Source organism: Papio anubis, chromosome 3 (assembly GCF_008728515.1).
Source record: "Papio anubis isolate 15944 chromosome 3, Panubis1.0, whole genome shotgun sequence".
NCBI classification, from domain to species: domain Eukaryota; kingdom Metazoa; phylum Chordata; class Mammalia; order Primates; family Cercopithecidae; genus Papio; species Papio anubis.
In genome coordinates this window covers 111,646,891-111,664,162 of record NC_044978.1, presented here as the reverse complement: position 1 = coordinate 111,664,162, position 17,272 = coordinate 111,646,891, and the positions used below count along the sequence as shown (strand labels likewise).

The window sequence follows — 17,272 nt, the reverse complement described above, 5'->3', positions numbered from 1 at the left end:
AAGTCAAAATGACTCCCAGTCCTCCTAGAATTAACTGGAGGATGAAAGGAGTAGATATAACTAACAAAAGAATATGTCACTCATAAAGGAAAGTAGGTCAGGCAGAAGCATAGACAAGGAGGTATCAGCAAGGGCTGATAATTCCCATCTAAGCATTGATCAGGGGAAAAGGAGATGTGGGTCACATACAATAACGATTAAGGCTTGTGAAAACAAATACAACAGGCAATCCAGTTTTATGCCATGAATCCACTGAATTAGGTAATATCTTGCTTAGATTTTGTGCACACTAAATAACATTTAATTATATGCTTTTTCTTCTAGGTAGGTGTATGTGATGCTTGATTTTATGTCTGTGAAGGCATTTTAGAAGAGATTAGCATTGTATTTGTGGACCCAATTAAGTAGATTTTCCTTCCTAATATGAGTTAGTATCAACCAATCAGTCAAGGATCTGAACAGAATTAAAGGCAGAGGAAGGAAGAATGCACCCCTTTTTGCTTTCTGCCTGTGTTCCTGAATGAGATCATCTCATTTTATTTCCTCTGGCCCTCAGACTGAGATTTGCACCGCTGGCTTTGCTGGTTCTCAGGCTTTTGACTTGAACCTGAACTGCACCAATGGGTTTCCTTGGTCTACAACTTATAGATGGCAGATCATGGAACTTCTTGGCTTCCACAACTCTGTGAGCCAATTCCATACACATACATATGTGTATCTACACATGCACACACACACATACACACACACAGAGACACAGACACACACACACACAATTTATCATGCTGCTTTTTCTCTGGAAAACCCTAATAGTCTTCCAATAGCGGCAAAAGGCGATAGTGTTCCGGTGGGAAAAATGGTTGTATTTTCTAATGTAAACTCAAAAATTAGCATTCTGACTTCCTACATCAGTTTCCTGAGTTCTGTCCTTAAGAGATGGATTCCTGTATCTTCTTTTAGGACCAATAACGTCTTAACCCTGCAACCTTCATAAAAGCCCCAGACCTGCCTAAATTCATCAAGGTTTTGCTACTCTGGGAGGCACCTTATAGACACTGCCTGTGATTTCAAGTATCCCAAACAACTTTTTTGATCAGATTTCTGTTTCAGTGTGTAATGTTGCTTATAACATGTGGTTATGATATTTAATTTTATTCTATGACATACTGTAGCCCTGTCCTCTGAGATGGGGCTATAGTCGTCACCTCTGACATCAAGCAAATGAATTATTACTAGAAGACATTTGTTTATTCTTTTATTCATTTATTTAACAAATATTTATTGAACACATATGTTATGCTACATATTTTATAAGACACTGGGTATATAGCTGAAGTCTGCAAAATTTTTTATGCTCAGACAAAGAGCAAATAATTTAGGCTCTGTGGACCATAAGGCCTCTGGTCACAATTGTTAAACTCTACCATTGTAGTGTGATAGCAGCCATAGATAACATGTAACAAATAACTGTGGCTTATAAAATGTATTTATGAACATTGAAATTTTAATTTCACGTAATTTTCAGTTGCCATATAGTATTCTTTTGATTTTTTCCCTATCATTTAAAAATGTTTCATATCTCATCGGTCACATAAAAATGGGCAGACAGCTGAATTTGGTTTGTGGGTTTTATTTTGCCAACCCCTACATATAGTATTGAATAAAACATATATGGTATTTGCCTTTTGGGGTTTGTAGTCTAGTGGATGACTCCTTTGATTAGGGTGCAGAAAACTCACAGTTAACTGGTGGTATGGTTTGAATCCCTTTTTCAAAACTCATGTTGAAACTTAATAGCCATTATGATGCTATTAAAAGATAAGGCACTTAAAAGGTGATTAGGTCATGAGGGCTCTGCCTCTGTTAATGGTTTGATGCCATTATTGTGGGAATGGGTTAGCTATCATAGCAGTGGGTCCCTGATAAAAGGATGAAGTTCATCTCCATCCTTTCTCTATCTCATGTGCTCACTTGCCCTTCCACCTTCAGCTATGGGAGAATACAATGAGAAAACTCTCATCAGACGTGGCCCCTGGATCTTGGAATTCCCAGTCCAGGGGACTTGGATCCCAGTCCTCAGAATCATAAGCCAAATAAGCTTTTTTTGTTCATAAACTACCCAGTCTGGTATTCTGTCATAGCAGCACAAAATGGACTAAGACAACTGGGAATATACATGTTACAGTGGCAGGGCCATCTTCTCCCTACTCATAGGACGTGACTAACATTCGTGGAACTCAGAGCAAGAATACAAATGGAGGCCCATACATGGTAAGTCTAAATGTTTAAAAGCAGTAAATCAAGCTGATAAACTTGTAAATGAAATATATTCTATCATATTATCTTGGCAAGCATACCTTCAACATGACTTGGAAGGCCAGAGTCCAGCTTAGAACTTCCATACTCTTTAGAGTTCTACACCAGGAGATACAGCCTCAAGATACAGGACCCAGCCTACATATGGTTTGTCTGTGTCCCCACCCACATCTCATCTTGAATTTTAGCTCCCATGATTCACTCGTGTTGTGGGAGGGACCCAGTGGGAGATAATTTAGTCATGAGGGCAGTTTCCCCTATACTGTTCTTGTGGTAGTGAATAAGTCTCATGAGATTTGATTGTTTTATAAGGGGAAACACCTTTTCCTTAGTTCTTATTCTCTTATCTTGTCTGCCACTATGTGAGATGTGCCGTTGACCTTCTGCCATGATTGTGAGGCCTCCCCAGCCACATGGAACTGTGAGTCCATGAAACATCTTTTTCTTTTTGTAAATTGCCCAGTCTCTGATATGTCTTTATCAGCAGCATGAAAATAGACTAATACAGTAAACTGGTACCAGTATAGTGGGGCACTGTTGAAAAGATACCCAAAAATGTGGAAGCAACTTTGGAACTGGGCAACAGGCAGAGGTAGGAACAGTTTGGAGGGCTCAGGAGAAGATAGAAAAATGTGGGAAAGTTTGGAACTCCTTAGAGACTTATTGAATAGCTTTGACCAAAATCTGATAATGATATGGACAATGAAATTCAGTCTGAGCTAGTCTCAGACTGAGATGAGGAACTTGTTGGGAACTGGAGCAAAGGTGACTCTTGTTATGTTTTAGCAAAGAGACTGGTGGCTTTTTGCCCCTGTCCTAGAGATCTGTGGAACTTGGAACTTGAGAGACATGATTTAGGGTATCTGGTGGAAGAAATTCTAAGCAGCAAAGCATTCAAGAAGTGACTTGGGTTCTGTTAAAGGCATTCAGTTTTAGAAGGGAAGCAGAACATAAAAGTTCAGAAAATTTGCAGCCTGACAATATAATAGAAAAGAAAATCCCATTTTCTGAGGAGAAATTCAAGCTGGCTGCAGAAATTTGCATAGGTAATGAAAAGCCAAATGTTAATCACCAAGACAATGAGGAAAATATCTCCAGGGCATGGCAGACACCTTTGTGGAAGCCCTCCTGTCACAGGCCTGGAGGCCTAGGAAGAAAAAATGTCTTCATGGTCTGAACCCAGGGTCCCTCTGCTGTGTGCAGTCTAGGGACTTGGTGCTTTGCATCCCAGCTCCTCCACCTATAACTAAAAGGGGCCAACATACAGCTTGGGTTGTGGCTTCAGAGGGTGCAAGCTCCAAGCCTTGGCAGCTTTCATGGGGTGTTGAGCCTGTGGGTGCACAGAAGTCAAGAACTGAGGTTTGAGAACTTCCACCTAGATTTCAGAGGATGTATGAAACACCTGGATGTCTAAGAAGTTTGCTGCAGGAGTGGGGCACTCATGGAGAATCTCTGCTAGGGCAGTGTGGAAGGGAAATCTGGGTTGGGCACTCCCACACAGAGCCCCCATTGGGGAGCTGCATATGGAAGCTGTTCCAAACCCCAGAATGGTGTATCCACTGACAGCTTGCACCTTGCACCTGGAAAAGCCACAGACACTCAACACCAGCCCATGAAAGCAGCTGGAAGGGAGGCTATCCTCTGCAAAACCACAGTGGAGGAGCTGCCCAAGACCATGAGAACCCACCTCTTGCATCAGGGTGACCTGGATGTGAGACATGAAGTTAAAGGAGATCATTTTTGGAGCTTTAAGGTTTGACTGCCCTGCTGGATTTTGGACTTGAATTGGTCCTGTAGCCCTTTTGCTTTGGCCAATTTCTCCCATTTAGAACAACTGTATTTACCCGATGTCTGTACCCTCATTGTACCTAGGAAGTAACTAACTTGCTTTGATTTTACAGGCTTATAGGCAGAAGGGACTTGCCTTGTCTCAGATGAGACGTTGGACTGTGGACTTTTGGGTTAATGCTGAAATGAGTTAAGATTTTGGGGTACTGTTGGGAAGGCATGATTGGTTTTGAAATGTGAAGACATGAGATTTGGGAGGGGCCAGGGACAGAATGATATGGTTTGGCTGCATCCCTACCCACATGTCATCTTGAATTGTAGCTCTCATAATTCCCTTGTGTTGTGAGAAGGACCCAGTGGGAGGTAACTGAATCATAGGGGCAGCTTCCCCCATACTATTCTCAGGGTAGTGAATAAGTCTCATGACATCTGATAGTTTTATAAAGGGAAACCCCTTTCACTTGTTTCTCGTTCTCTTGTCTGCTGCCATGTGAGTCTTGCCTTTCACCTTCAGCCATGACTGTGAGACCTCCCCAGCCACGTGGAACTGTAAGTCCATTAAACCTCTTTCTTTTGTAAATTTCCCAGTCTCTAGTATGTCTTTAACAGTAGCATGAAAATGGACTAATACACGGCCCATAGCTGGCTCTGCTTTCTCTTTTTGCTTCCAGCTCAATCCTGCATTATGAGGGTCTTTATGTACATTCCTCTGTACACTTCAGCTGCAAGTCCAAATTCTGACCATATCTTTGAAGGCATCTTTCTTGTGGTCACACTTTGGGTCTAAGATTGGGCACATCAGAAGCAGAGCTTGGAGAAGGCTGGTATAGGTCCTGGAAGCAGCTTAGAGACAATGGAGGTCCCTAGAATATAGTGTACAAAGGAGAGTGCAAGTTTCACATAGGCATGTCCCCTTTTGTTCACAGACTCCTTACGAGTGAGGAGGGACACAGCTGAAGAAGGGCCAGGGAAGGGTTCTATAAAATATGGGTTTGAGGACAGGGGCCTCATTGGGACAGTGAGAGAATGATCCATGCTAGAGGACAGCCCATCTTCAGCAGAGGCCCTTCGACTTTGCTCTTTGCTCATCTGTCATGGAAAGTTATTGTTCACCTTCCTATTTTGAATTCTCCTCCCTTTAGAAGCTCCTTCATATCCTATCTGAACCATCCTCCTTCTTTCTCTTTTTCCCTCCTACCCAGTCTTATCTAGTCTTGTAGAGGCACTCTGGATGCCATGCAGAATCTTCTTCTTGCACTTGTGCTAAAGGTTTATTTGAATCTCTTTCTGTTTCAGTCTGTTTGAGGAGAAAGAGCAGTCCTTTGGCTACAGGTAAAAGAAGGAGAGAGAGAAATACATAGAGAACAATTAGATTAATATTTCAAGACATGACTATGCCATAGGTATTATGTTTCTAAAAGATTACTTATTCTTTATTTTGCAGGGTAAATATGAATCAATGGTTGCTGACTTACAAACACTTATAAGCTATGACAAAAGATGCCAGTTGGAGCAAGATGCAAAGGAGCAAAACATCTATACATTTAACAATAAAAATCACTGCATGCTTTTAATGTGTCAGGCACCAGTGTAAGCACTAATATATATTGACGTATTCAATCTATTTCATGAGATAGACAATATTTGTAGCAACTTTATATATGTGAAAACGGAGGCAGAGGGGAGCTGAATAATTTTCTTAAGGTTACACAGCTAGAAAGTGGCATAGCCGAAATTCAAACTAAAACACTTTGTTTTCAGAGTTTACTTTGATGTTAAAAGTATGTATTCTATTATACTAGTATGCATCCTCTTCTTAATTGTTTTCAGCTCAACTATTTACATACTAGTAAATACTGTGTGTTCTATTAGTATGTATTCTCCATCCTTCAGAAGGAGATAGGTCAATAGCTCTCACATCAGCTCGACTGTTCATCTTTAGAGATCAGCTTTTTAGCCATATTTGTAGAAGAGAATTCAGTCAATTTTCTTTGTGGTCCCTCTGAAATTTTTAAAGAAACTATTCTTGTAATAAGACAGTGATATTTCTTTTGTTTTCCTTACGACTAGAGTTTGTTCAGTAGATGCTGACGCTGTTCCTAGCATTTTCCATTTCCAATTTTGCTTTCCTTTTCCTGGTGGACTTTCCTACTTTCCTTTCCAGTAGTTCTTAGAACTTATACACCGCAAAGATCTTTATCTGGTAAGAGACAAGAATACGTCTCCCCAAAATATGAAGGATGAGCTGAGGACAGTTAAGAAGAATAAAATTCAGAAGAGCTCTCTGTCCTTCTTTTACTTGCCTAAAAGTGGAACATAAAGTTTACTGGGACAAAATATATACTACCTGCTGTGGTTTGGGTATGATTTGTTTTGTTTCCACCAAACTCATGTTAAAATTTGATCTCCAGTGTGTGAGGTTGGGAGGCCTAGTGGGGGCAGATCCCTTATGAATGGCTTGGTTCTGTTCTCTTCGTTGTAAATTCTCACTCTCCTGAGACTGGGTTAGTTCTCATGTGAATGGATTAGTTCCCACAAGAGTGGGTTGTTATAAAGCCAGGGCACTCCTCAGATTTTTTCTCTCTGTTTGCATGTGTCCACTTCCTCTTTGACCTTCTCACCATGTTATGTTGCAGCAGGTGCCCCTCACTAGAAGCCAAGCAGATGCTGGCACCATGCCTCTCTTAATTCCCAGCCCACAGAACCATGGAAAAAAAAATCTCTCTCTCTTTCTTTCTCTCTCTCTCCTCCCTTCCTTCCTTCCTTCCCTCCCTTTTTTCTTTCTTTCCTTCTTTCTTTTTCTTTCTCTCCTTCCCTCTCCCTCCCTCCCTCCCTCCTTTCCTTCCTTCCTTCCTTCCTTCCTTCCTTCCTTCCTTCCTTCCTTCCTTCCTTCCTTCCTTCCTTCCTTCCTTCCTCTCTTTCATTCTTCTTTTCTTTCTTTTTTGATGGAGTCTTGCTCTGTTACCCAGGCTGAAGTACAGTGGCATGATTTTGGCTCACTGCAACCTCCATCTCCCATGTTCAAGAGATTCTCCTGCCTCAGCCTCCCAAGTAGCTGAAACTACAGGCACATGCTACGACACCCTGCTATTTTTTTTTTTTTTTTGTATTTTTAGAAGAGATGGGGTTTCACCATGTTGGCCAGGCTGGTCTTGAACTCCTGACCTCAGGTGATCCACCCTCCTTGGACTCCCAAAGTGCTGGGATTGCAAGCGTGAGTCACTGTGCCCAGCCAACATATTTTCTTTAAAAATTACCCAGCCTCAGATATTCTGATATAGCAACATAAAATGGACTAAGACACTGCTCCCTGCCCATGCCGACACTAGGTAGAACAAAGGTTAAACATTGAAGACAGCTTTAGACCCTCATTGGCCTGGAGATACTGGAGATAATACCAGAATAATTTATATTAACGATCTTTACTCACTAGCCTATATCTGCCACTCGTTTGCCTTTCCCCAGGTTGCTTCCTGTAGATACTCAAAGTCCTTTTTCTTTATCTTTTCTTTCTTTAAAAATGTACTGTTCTTTGTTGAAAATACTATAGATGGAGGAATTCAAGGCCACTTCCTTGAGAATTACTCATTCTCTGGGTGTCTGTCATGTATATATGAAAGGCACATGTTAATAAACTTCTGTTTGTTTTTGTCTTCTTAATTTGTCTTTTATAACAGAGGTCATTCCAACTATGAACTTATGAGGGTTATTATTTTTGCCCTACAATATTCAAGATCAAGAAAGCTGAGAGCTACAAAGACCTAGCTGTCTTGTTTAGTGTTGGAGGGAACACTAATTATGTCAAACGTTTTAACACGGTTTAAACACATATCATAAATGAAACAATTCTTAAAAAACAATACCTGGGTGCGGTGGCTCACGCCTGTAATCCCAGCACTTTGGGAGGCCGAGATGGGTGGATCAGGAGGTCAGGGGTTCGAGACCAGCCTGATCAACATGATGAAAGCCCGTCTCTACTAAAAATACAAAAATTAGCTGGGCGTGGTGGCAGGCGCCTGTAATCCCAGCAACTCAGGAGGCTGAGGCAGAAGAATTGCTTGAACCCGCGAGGCAGAGGTTGCAGTGAGCTGAGATCACACCACTGTACTCCAGCCTGGGTGACAGAGTGAGACTCTGTCTCAAAAAAAAAAAAAAAAAAAAAAAAAAAAAAAGCAAGCTTGTTTTTCTATAAGCATATTTAAAATAAAACAATTGCTTGGAAGTTATTTTTTGAAAACATGTGGGTGTGATTATTTGAAGAAGTATCATCCTTCTTTAAGTTTTTTGAATTTTGTCAGTCTAGCTGATTGTCCATGTACTTTGTTTTTAAATTAACTGATTTATTCAGGTTTCTCACCAGTTATCAAATAAATCAGACATAAAACAGTGATGGCTTCTAAAAAACATTTCGACATTTACTAAAGGAAAAAAAAAGCTACCTTATTGCTTGCTATTCACAGGGAAATTGTGAGCAATAGATTTCATTTAAACATGAGCTTATGCTTATATGCCAAATAGGCATTTTCTCGTAAATGGTTATAAAATAATGCTTTTATTGAAATTTTTGTGTAACTACAGGCTAATATCTCTCAAAAAGTTTGTCTTTTAAAGTGTGTATATTTTGGTTTAAAACATCAGTCAGCAAATACGGAGTTGTGATATTGATGATGCAATCATACTTCATGAACTTTATATTGGTTAGTGATACATCGCAAGGCTTTCTTGGATTCCCTAGTATTTCAATGACACTAAGAGGATACAACATAATACCTGGTTTTAAGATTCTATTGATTATAAGATGAACCATAAATTTTAAAATAACTTTTCAGGAAAAAAAAATTTCAGTAAATCAAATATACATGCTGAGTATCTGACTATATCCAGATTTCTAAAACATTACAATGTGAAGAAATTTGTATTTTAGAATTGAAGCACTGTGGTAATTCTAGCGAAAAAATGTAACATGAATACCAGAAATGGTTATACAATCCTTCAAACTAAATTCATTCTCATAATAATAGCTATCAATAATATGTATAGCATCAGTTGAGAGCTTTCTATTTGCCAGGCATTGCCAACACCTACCATAAATGATCACATTTAATCCCCACATCAATTATTTCAGTGCGTACCATTATTTCCCTTGTTTTAGAGACAATGGCATTGCTTTAAGTTTTAGAGAACAAACAGAAGTTTTCTAATATATATACCTCACATATATATAAATGACGCCCAGAGAAATGAGTAAATCAAAAGATATGACTGTCAATTCAGGCTTAAGTACTATCTGTTATTGTTAAGGAGGCCAACAATATTTTAAAAATTTATTTTTCTTTTTTGATTTCTGAAATTATTTTGTGTAAGTTACTACAAGTGGGAGAGGAAGATACCATCGGGCCTGAACAAATGAGCAGATGCCGTTGGCCGGGTCAATTCACTAACTATGCAGTTTGCTTCATCCTGTCAGGCTCATGGCGGGAGGAAGATGTGATTCAAATTCATTCTCAGCAAAATTAAAAAAGACTGCAGATCATGACATTTTAGGATTATTGAAGAGTATATAAAAGTGATGAGATTTGGGACATACTACCCCAAAATATGTCACCTTAGCATTTGAGGAGGCAGCAGAAGCAGGAAGGTCACTCTTACCTTTCCTTTGTCTCTTCTCTCTTGAAGCAGGTTATAAAACCTAGTAGCCCCTCTCATGAAGGAGATCGTAAGACTCTCATCCCAGAAGTGTCCTCCCTGTACCTGGAGGATAGGAATGTTATTATCTCTGAGGACACTGAGACGGAAAAGAAACTGTACAAACAAACCTTTCTAAATCCCTCCTAGCTTATTAACATTAGGTTATAAACCCTCTGTCTAATCATACTTCAGCATCACTGTCTGCTCTTCATCAAACCCATCCATAAAAACACACAGGTTTTCCTATTTCTTTGGGTCTTCATATCTGTAGGTTCCCATGTCATATAAAACTTATATTAAATATATTTGTATTTTTTCTTGTTAATTTGTCTTTCATTATAGGTGCCACAGCCATCAATGTATGAAGAAAGAAATCTTTCCTCCCCTGTAGTTTCTGGCACCCACTGAAGGACAGCTGAGACACCTGACTTACTCTGGAGCCAGCAGATGAAACCCTGGGATAACTGACAAAAGCCAGCAAAAGATAAGGATTCTTATCAAGGTCAACTCCCTCATATCTCTGTCTGTAGTGCTCAGTCAAGAGAGGAGGATATGAAAACTTCTTGTCTCACCCTTTCAAAGTTTGGATTAGCTGGAGAAAGCATCTCTGTATCAACTAATTCTTTGGGCATAGCGATTTTGTGATTTTTGCTCAAGTACTCTTGATTTCTTTATCCTTTCACTCCCAAAGATAGTCTTTTCCTCCATGTCTCTATCTTTTTGTGTTTGTCACGACAAGGACAATCAGAAAAGGTTCTCCTTCTGTCTTATTGTATCTTGAGAACTTGGTTTGTAACTAGTGAGAGGAAATTTTCTCTGGTCTCCACCAACCAGGAATGCTGGTTGTGGAAATCTGGATCTAGTGGTTAGCTTTGAAGATATGGTCTGATAGAAAACCCAAGGAATGTCTGTCAGACCATACAAACTCTCAGGGGAATTTGTCTCATCTCTACCTTAGTTGCTGTGTCCTGGGGCAATGAGGATCTTTGCTTTCTTAAAACTATCTTTGGGAGTGACTTTTGGATCATGGGAGTCACTTCTTCGGCACGTGCTCCAGGGATGCCCCCTTTATCCGTTGTGAAAATTTGTTCTAAGCCTGGAAGGTTAACTCTAGGTCTTACCATGCCCCCTTTATCCATTGTAAAAATTTGTTCTAAGCCTGGAAAGTTATCTCTAGGTCTTACCATGAAAAGGAATATTTGATTATGTCACTTTTGCAATAAGTGCACTTCTGGAAATCCCACTTGTCAATGGCTAGATGATGAATCCTTTGATTTGGAAAACTTTTGTATTCGAAAGAGTTCTTATGCTACACAAACGCCCTGTTGGTACCTGTGGGGAGATCAAACTGAAATGGGGACACAAAAGAGCATTACAACTAGCCTTAGGGACTTCTTTAATAAGATCAAATAACAGAAATAAAAATATACAGGTTTCCCTGTTTCTTCGGGTCTTTATTGTATTATGAAGGCTCCTGTGTCACATAAAACACATTAAGCAAATTTGTATGATTTTCTTTTGTTGATCTGTCTTTTGTTATAGGGGTCTCAGCCATGAACTTAGCAACTGGTGAGAAAAGAAATCATTTTTTTTCCCTTCAAAATACAAAAGCCATTGAATGTTTAATTGCTAAGGGGTTATTGAAATATTTTTATTTACGTTGCTTCAAAGTTGGCCACCACTGTAGACTTATGATAGAATTTGCTAATTTTTAAACATTGAGTATTTTAAACATTCTGTTTTACAATATATAGTTTATGTTTGACTTTATCTATGAGGTAAGAAATAGGAATAAAAGGTCTGAAGTAATCTGACCTGTATCATGCTACAAATTATTACTTTGATTTTAGCTTTAAAGAATAAACTTGTAAGTCTATTTTATCTTTATTGGCTGGATGACTTGTTTCTGGAATTAGAATCTGAATTTGCTTAACATCTTATCAACACAGGGCAACATCATTTATGTATATCATAAAAGGTGACAAACAGAAATGTGTTTTGATTAGCACCTGCCCTCCAAGTCACCCACACACAAAACTTTTCTAGTTAGAGCACAGCCCAACTCCTCATTGTTTAATCAAACTGAATACCATGCCCCTACTTGAAGTTGAAATAATTTAATGCTAACATCTCAGCCTGAATTTTATTTATGAACCAGCTGCCTGTGAAATATGCATAGGCATTTGAAATTAGTAATAATGAGTAGAATATATACATATTTAAAAAAATACATGGATCATTTCCTGTCTTTTCTTGTGGTTAAAGCAGCCTAGGAGAGCAGCAGCCTCCTCCAGCTGCCATTATCATTCCACATTTCTCTTTTATTGCCCATCAAACATGTATGGATTTAATGACCTGGAGAGGGATCAGTGAAATTCTTCACAGCTCTGCATGTTTATTAATGGGCCTCCTGTTCATTGTGATGTGATAGTGTCAGGATTATGCCAGTGGTATTGCAGGAGGCAATTGAGTGTTTCTTTATTCCTGATAAAAAGGAAATTAGCCACTGATCAGCAACACAGAGACAACTCAACCTCCTCGTGAAGTAAACCAGAATATTTCACCCCAGAATATACTTTGACTTGTGAGATGGCTATTTGGAGAGGTTATAAGCCACAGGATAGCTTTGAAAAGCTGTCCTTTTGTAGGGGAGATTTCCATCTGCGGAGGAAATCTACATAGTGAGATAAATAGTAGATGCAAACAGGGTTTTCTGATGCCCCCCTCCATGCCCCTTTTATCCAGGTCTAGGAAAAATTAACTCACAGGAAAAAGAGACTAAAAGTTTCATACTTCTACAAGTCTGACAGAGAAACTTTTAGCACAGATTATCATCTATTCTTTCTGAGGGCAGCCCTGAAATTTCCTGAGAGATTATATTTGCATAACATGCCAAATTTTGCTTGCCATGCTTTTCTTCCCTCTTTCATTCATAACCTGTGAGACCCCTCAATCCCTCCACAGCGGTCCCAGGCACCGAGTCTTTCAGTAACCTCAGAATGGTATAAACCTGCAGTCGTCCGGCTTCTCTTTCTGTGTGTGGCTCCTTTGCCCTATGAACATTAATATATCTGCATACTTTTCTTTTCTGTTAATCAGTCTATTATCACTTTATTTCAACAAACTTAGACTCAAACCTTCAGAGGCGGAGGGCAATTCTCTTTGCCCTTACACTGACAATGCATGGGGGAAGGAGAAAAGCAAGGGCCATAAAGAGATTAGAAGATAAAGTGATATTTGATGAGTTTGCCCTGTTCTAGGACACAACAAAAAAAGAACAGCAGCATGGGCTGGAAAAGAGGAAATAATGGACAATAATGAAAGCAAAAGTTAATTTAAATATGGATAGGAATGGGGGTCATTGCAATGGTTCTTAGTTTCCTTTGGCAAAGAGAACATTTTGTTCATTCAATTACATCATTTATTTCAATTTCATTCAAGAGGAAATTTTTGATCAACTAATTATATGAGTCTATGGAGGGTTTTTTTTTTTTTTTTTTTTTGGTGGGATGTAAGAATAATTAGGATTTAATTCCTACCCTCAGGTAGAAAAACAAATCTTAGGAAAAAGCTCATTGATTGCTGCTGGAGGATGTTTTGGGGCTCAGATATTGTTACTCACAAACATGGTACTTTGACATGCTGAAATGAAGAAAATGCCTCGAGGTCTTTCTGACCTTCCCCTACTGTATCTCAATCATCTGTCTCTCCCAAACCACAGGATGAAGTTGTACTCTGAAGTTTCCTTATCTGCCTAAAATCTGGACACACCAAAGAAGAAAACAATCACCTCTGATCCCTTCCCTGAGTTTTCATTAACTCAACTCATATTGTAAGAAGAAAGACTGAAGTCCGTCAACACACCTGAGCAGACTTTTATCACAAACCGTTGTCTGCTTGGTGGGCTCAACAGACTTCGTCCCAGGCCACTGTATGTTTTTCAATCTCATTGAATCCTCTTAAAAATCATTTGTTAACTGCCTAAAATCACCCACACTTCCCCATCTCCTTTTCTTTTAAGAAGAAGGGTGCATAACCATCTGTACCTTATTGTGTGGTGTGGTAATCACTTTGATTTCTTCCATGCATATTAGTAAATGTCCAAGCATTTTCTTCTACTAATCTGCCTTTTGTTAGTCGAGTTTCAGCAAACCTTTAGAGGTTAAAGGGGAAGTTTTCCCTTGGCCCCTACAGCTTTGACATCATGAACAGGATAACTAGTCACTCTGCTCTTCTGGAAGCTGCAATCAAGGAAACTCAGGATCTGACAAACTGGCAGAAGGGAAATACATTCTTACCAGCTGGGCTTTCAGCCTCTATTTCTGCAGAATCCAGTTGAGTGGATGCTAAAAATCAGTTTGTCTCTTTTTCCTCTCCAAAGTATTGATTAATGGGATAAAAAGATTTAGGTGACAAGTCTTGGGTGTCGTGTCTCTGGTATACTTTTTGGTATGAATATTCATGTTGTTTGATCCCTTTCCTTCCAGAAATAGTCCTTGTTTTTGTTTGTTTGTTCATTGTTCTGTCACAAAGAGGGGTACCATGGGGTAGAACATAGGTCTCATATCTCTATAAGCTGGTTGTTTTAGCAGGATGTGCAGACTGGTAAGTTTTGTGGTTCTGATCACAATAGCATCTATTTAGATAAACTTTCCTGTAGATCCCCCAAATAAAAACTGTATGAGGTTCCCCTCTCATCTTGTTTTATGTCTTTGAGAGCTTGATTTGTGATCTAGCAGCAACAGTCTCTCTTGGTCTCTGCCATCTAGGAGGCATGATTTTTGTGTCACATCTAGTGATCAATTGGAAAATGTTGGAAACCCCTGAGATTTTAAGCAGTACACTTCTTGTTCCAAGCACGTCAAGCTCGCATAAGGGGCTTTTGTTGTCTCAATCATTTGTTGTCTGGTTAGTCCTGGGAAAGTACAATCCCAGCAGGGCCTACCTAGGGTCATGGATTAATGGGTCTGTGACTGGCAGCTTCCTACAAATTTGTGGAACACTGGAAGTACTGTATGCAGAAACACTTTCCTAAACTGTCTGTGGCAACACGAGTCATTTTCTATCTTAGCGTATACCTGGGAGTGAATTTTTTTTGATCATGGAGACTGCCTCTTCCATGTCCTTCCACAAAAAGAAAAACACTTATTTTAAACCTGAAAAATTATTTCCTGGGATTTGCATAAAGAAGCTTAATTGAACTGAGTTGCTATTGGTATAAGCACATCATAAGAAATTCTAATCTTTAGTGGCCAAAAGATGAATTCTTTAAATTAGAAAGACCCCAAATTAAAAAAAATAGTTTTCAGAGGTCCTCATTCTAAACAGTTGCCTTGTGGGAAGATCAGATTAAAAGAAAGGCATGTAACAGTGTCACAGGAAGCCTTAAAAATTATCTTGATGAAATTAAAAAGCAAAAATTTGACCCAAACCAAAGTTAAAATTATTTGCAACCTCAAACTGCCTGATTTGGACCCCTGTGAAATTTACAATGATGGCTTCTTTACCTTGTAGTCTAGTAGTAAAACTTTTGTGATTTCACTCTAACAACCTTAAGTTTGATGCTCGGTTAGATAACCAGTCCTTTTTGGTTTGATACTTGTGTGAAGCTTAACTTTGGGGGTACCGATTTGTTATCCATTCTTTTTCCTTCTATGGACAAGCTTTGATTTTTTTACTATTTCCATATGTGGGGACATCTGGGGCTTTTGGGCTTTTGTCTATAGATGGTCAGCTGAGAAGCTGAGAGCCTAGAGTATATGGAGATAGATATGGGTTGTACCCCATTTGTGGCTAGTGATCATTTCCTTTCTTTCAGCTGTCTTTGGTGTAGTTTTGGATTTTGTGAGGTCTGCTTTGCACCTCTTTGGAGATGACCTGTGTCCTTGGTTAAGTCATCATTTTGGTTAAGCTCTATTTGTTTTGGTGAGTTACTTGGGAGGGTACTTTTGGTTAAAAACAAAAACAAAAAAAGCTCAAAAGCCAAAAATATTGTCTTTTGTCCTGGCTAAAATCTGGTAATAAGAGATTTGAGGGAAGTTTTCTTTTTTTAAAGAGCTCTGTGGTAAGAAAGTGGCTTATTAAAAGCTGATATTCAAGATATATTTCTTTTTTAAAACGACTCTCTGCTTTTTCTATTTTGTGTTATGTTTCTGGGAAGTTTTTTCAGTCAATCAAAACCTCTTTTAAAAAATTATATGCTTGCTGCTTCCATTTACTTCCTTTCTTCTGGGTATGATTTTTGCTAAGGAAAAAATAAAACTTCATTGACCTTTTACAAAGCTTTAAAATCTCCCCAAATTGCCTTCTATGAGAAATTTTCTCCCATTTACTTTACTCCTCCTCCTGCAGTGCTTATTTTTGATAACACATGAAAGAATCTGGAAGGGACTTGTAATGATCCTGAGACCTCTTGGGGGACACAGAAGATGGCACCACAATCCTCATTTTGTGGTCTTCTGTCTTCCTTGTGGAGTCTCAAGAGCATGAACAGGTTACTCTTAGGTCTAAAGCTCTACTGTCTTTTACATGGAACTCTTCTATCTCTTTGGCTTTTAGATACACACATGTGCACACGTGTGTGTGCCATATGTTGTGTCTACATGCTACATGTACATATATGTTTATACATGTGTTTGCATATTGTCTACATCGTACCACACTGACATAAATGAGTACTCATCAATTAACTAGCCCACTTTTCAAGTCATGTGGCTTTAGTAATTTTTAGTGAATAAAGCTAATTTTAAAATTGTTGGCAAAATTAAGTAGAAATGTCTTCAGAATTTTAGATATTTTTGTCTGGGTCTACTCATTAGACTAATTTGTACTCTTTATGATAGATGTTTTAAGGTCACAAAGCTGTTGCTTCTGTGATATTTTTGTACTTGTTTGATCTATGAGTTTATATTTTTGGTTTTGAGGCTTTAAATTCTAGGGTCTAGACAAGTGGCCATGGTCAGGCATAGGGACACGTGTGTGTCCACAGTGCCTACGCCTCATCCTCCCTGGCCCATCTATGCTTCCTGGCCATGCTGGGAGAGGTCAGATCCTCCAGGCATTGTCTTCACAGATCTGTCTTTTGTCCTGGGCTCTGCATCTGATACATAACAATTAAAATTGCTTTCTTTCTATATTTCTGATTGAAAGTTGGGTTTACTATGTAATTTAAACAACTATATATAAAAGAAACACTTCTGTATGCAAAGTGTAAAAGTAGGATGTGTTTTTGGTAAGGAAAGTTATAAAGAAGGTGTGAGAATATGACTTTTGTTAAAGAAAAAGTAGTTTTGTTTAAAGATTTTTAAATGTCGTTTTAAATTAAAGAAATAAAAAATGAGAATTGATAAAACTAAATGGAGAAAGAATGTTGGGAAAAGAAAGAATGGGAAAAATTGTAAGAGGTTATAAAAGGTTTATTGCAATCTTATGTGGCCAAAGCCGATTGAGATTAGATAAATCTATTTATAAGGTTTTATTA

General features: G+C 38.8%; 1 long non-coding RNA gene across 1 annotated transcript; it reads right to left on the bottom strand.

Annotated features, from left to right (window-relative positions):
* Positions 1-4,684: 4,684 nt before the first annotated feature.
* LOC108585942 lies at positions 4,685-16,993 on the bottom strand. The gene is made up of 4 exons (XR_001902552.3): positions 14,091-16,993; positions 10,977-11,140; positions 9,754-9,855; positions 4,685-5,430 (listed from the first exon to the last, which is right to left on the bottom strand). It is a non-coding gene; the product is annotated as an uncharacterized LOC108585942 (long non-coding RNA).
* Positions 16,994-17,272: the final 279 nt, after the last annotated feature.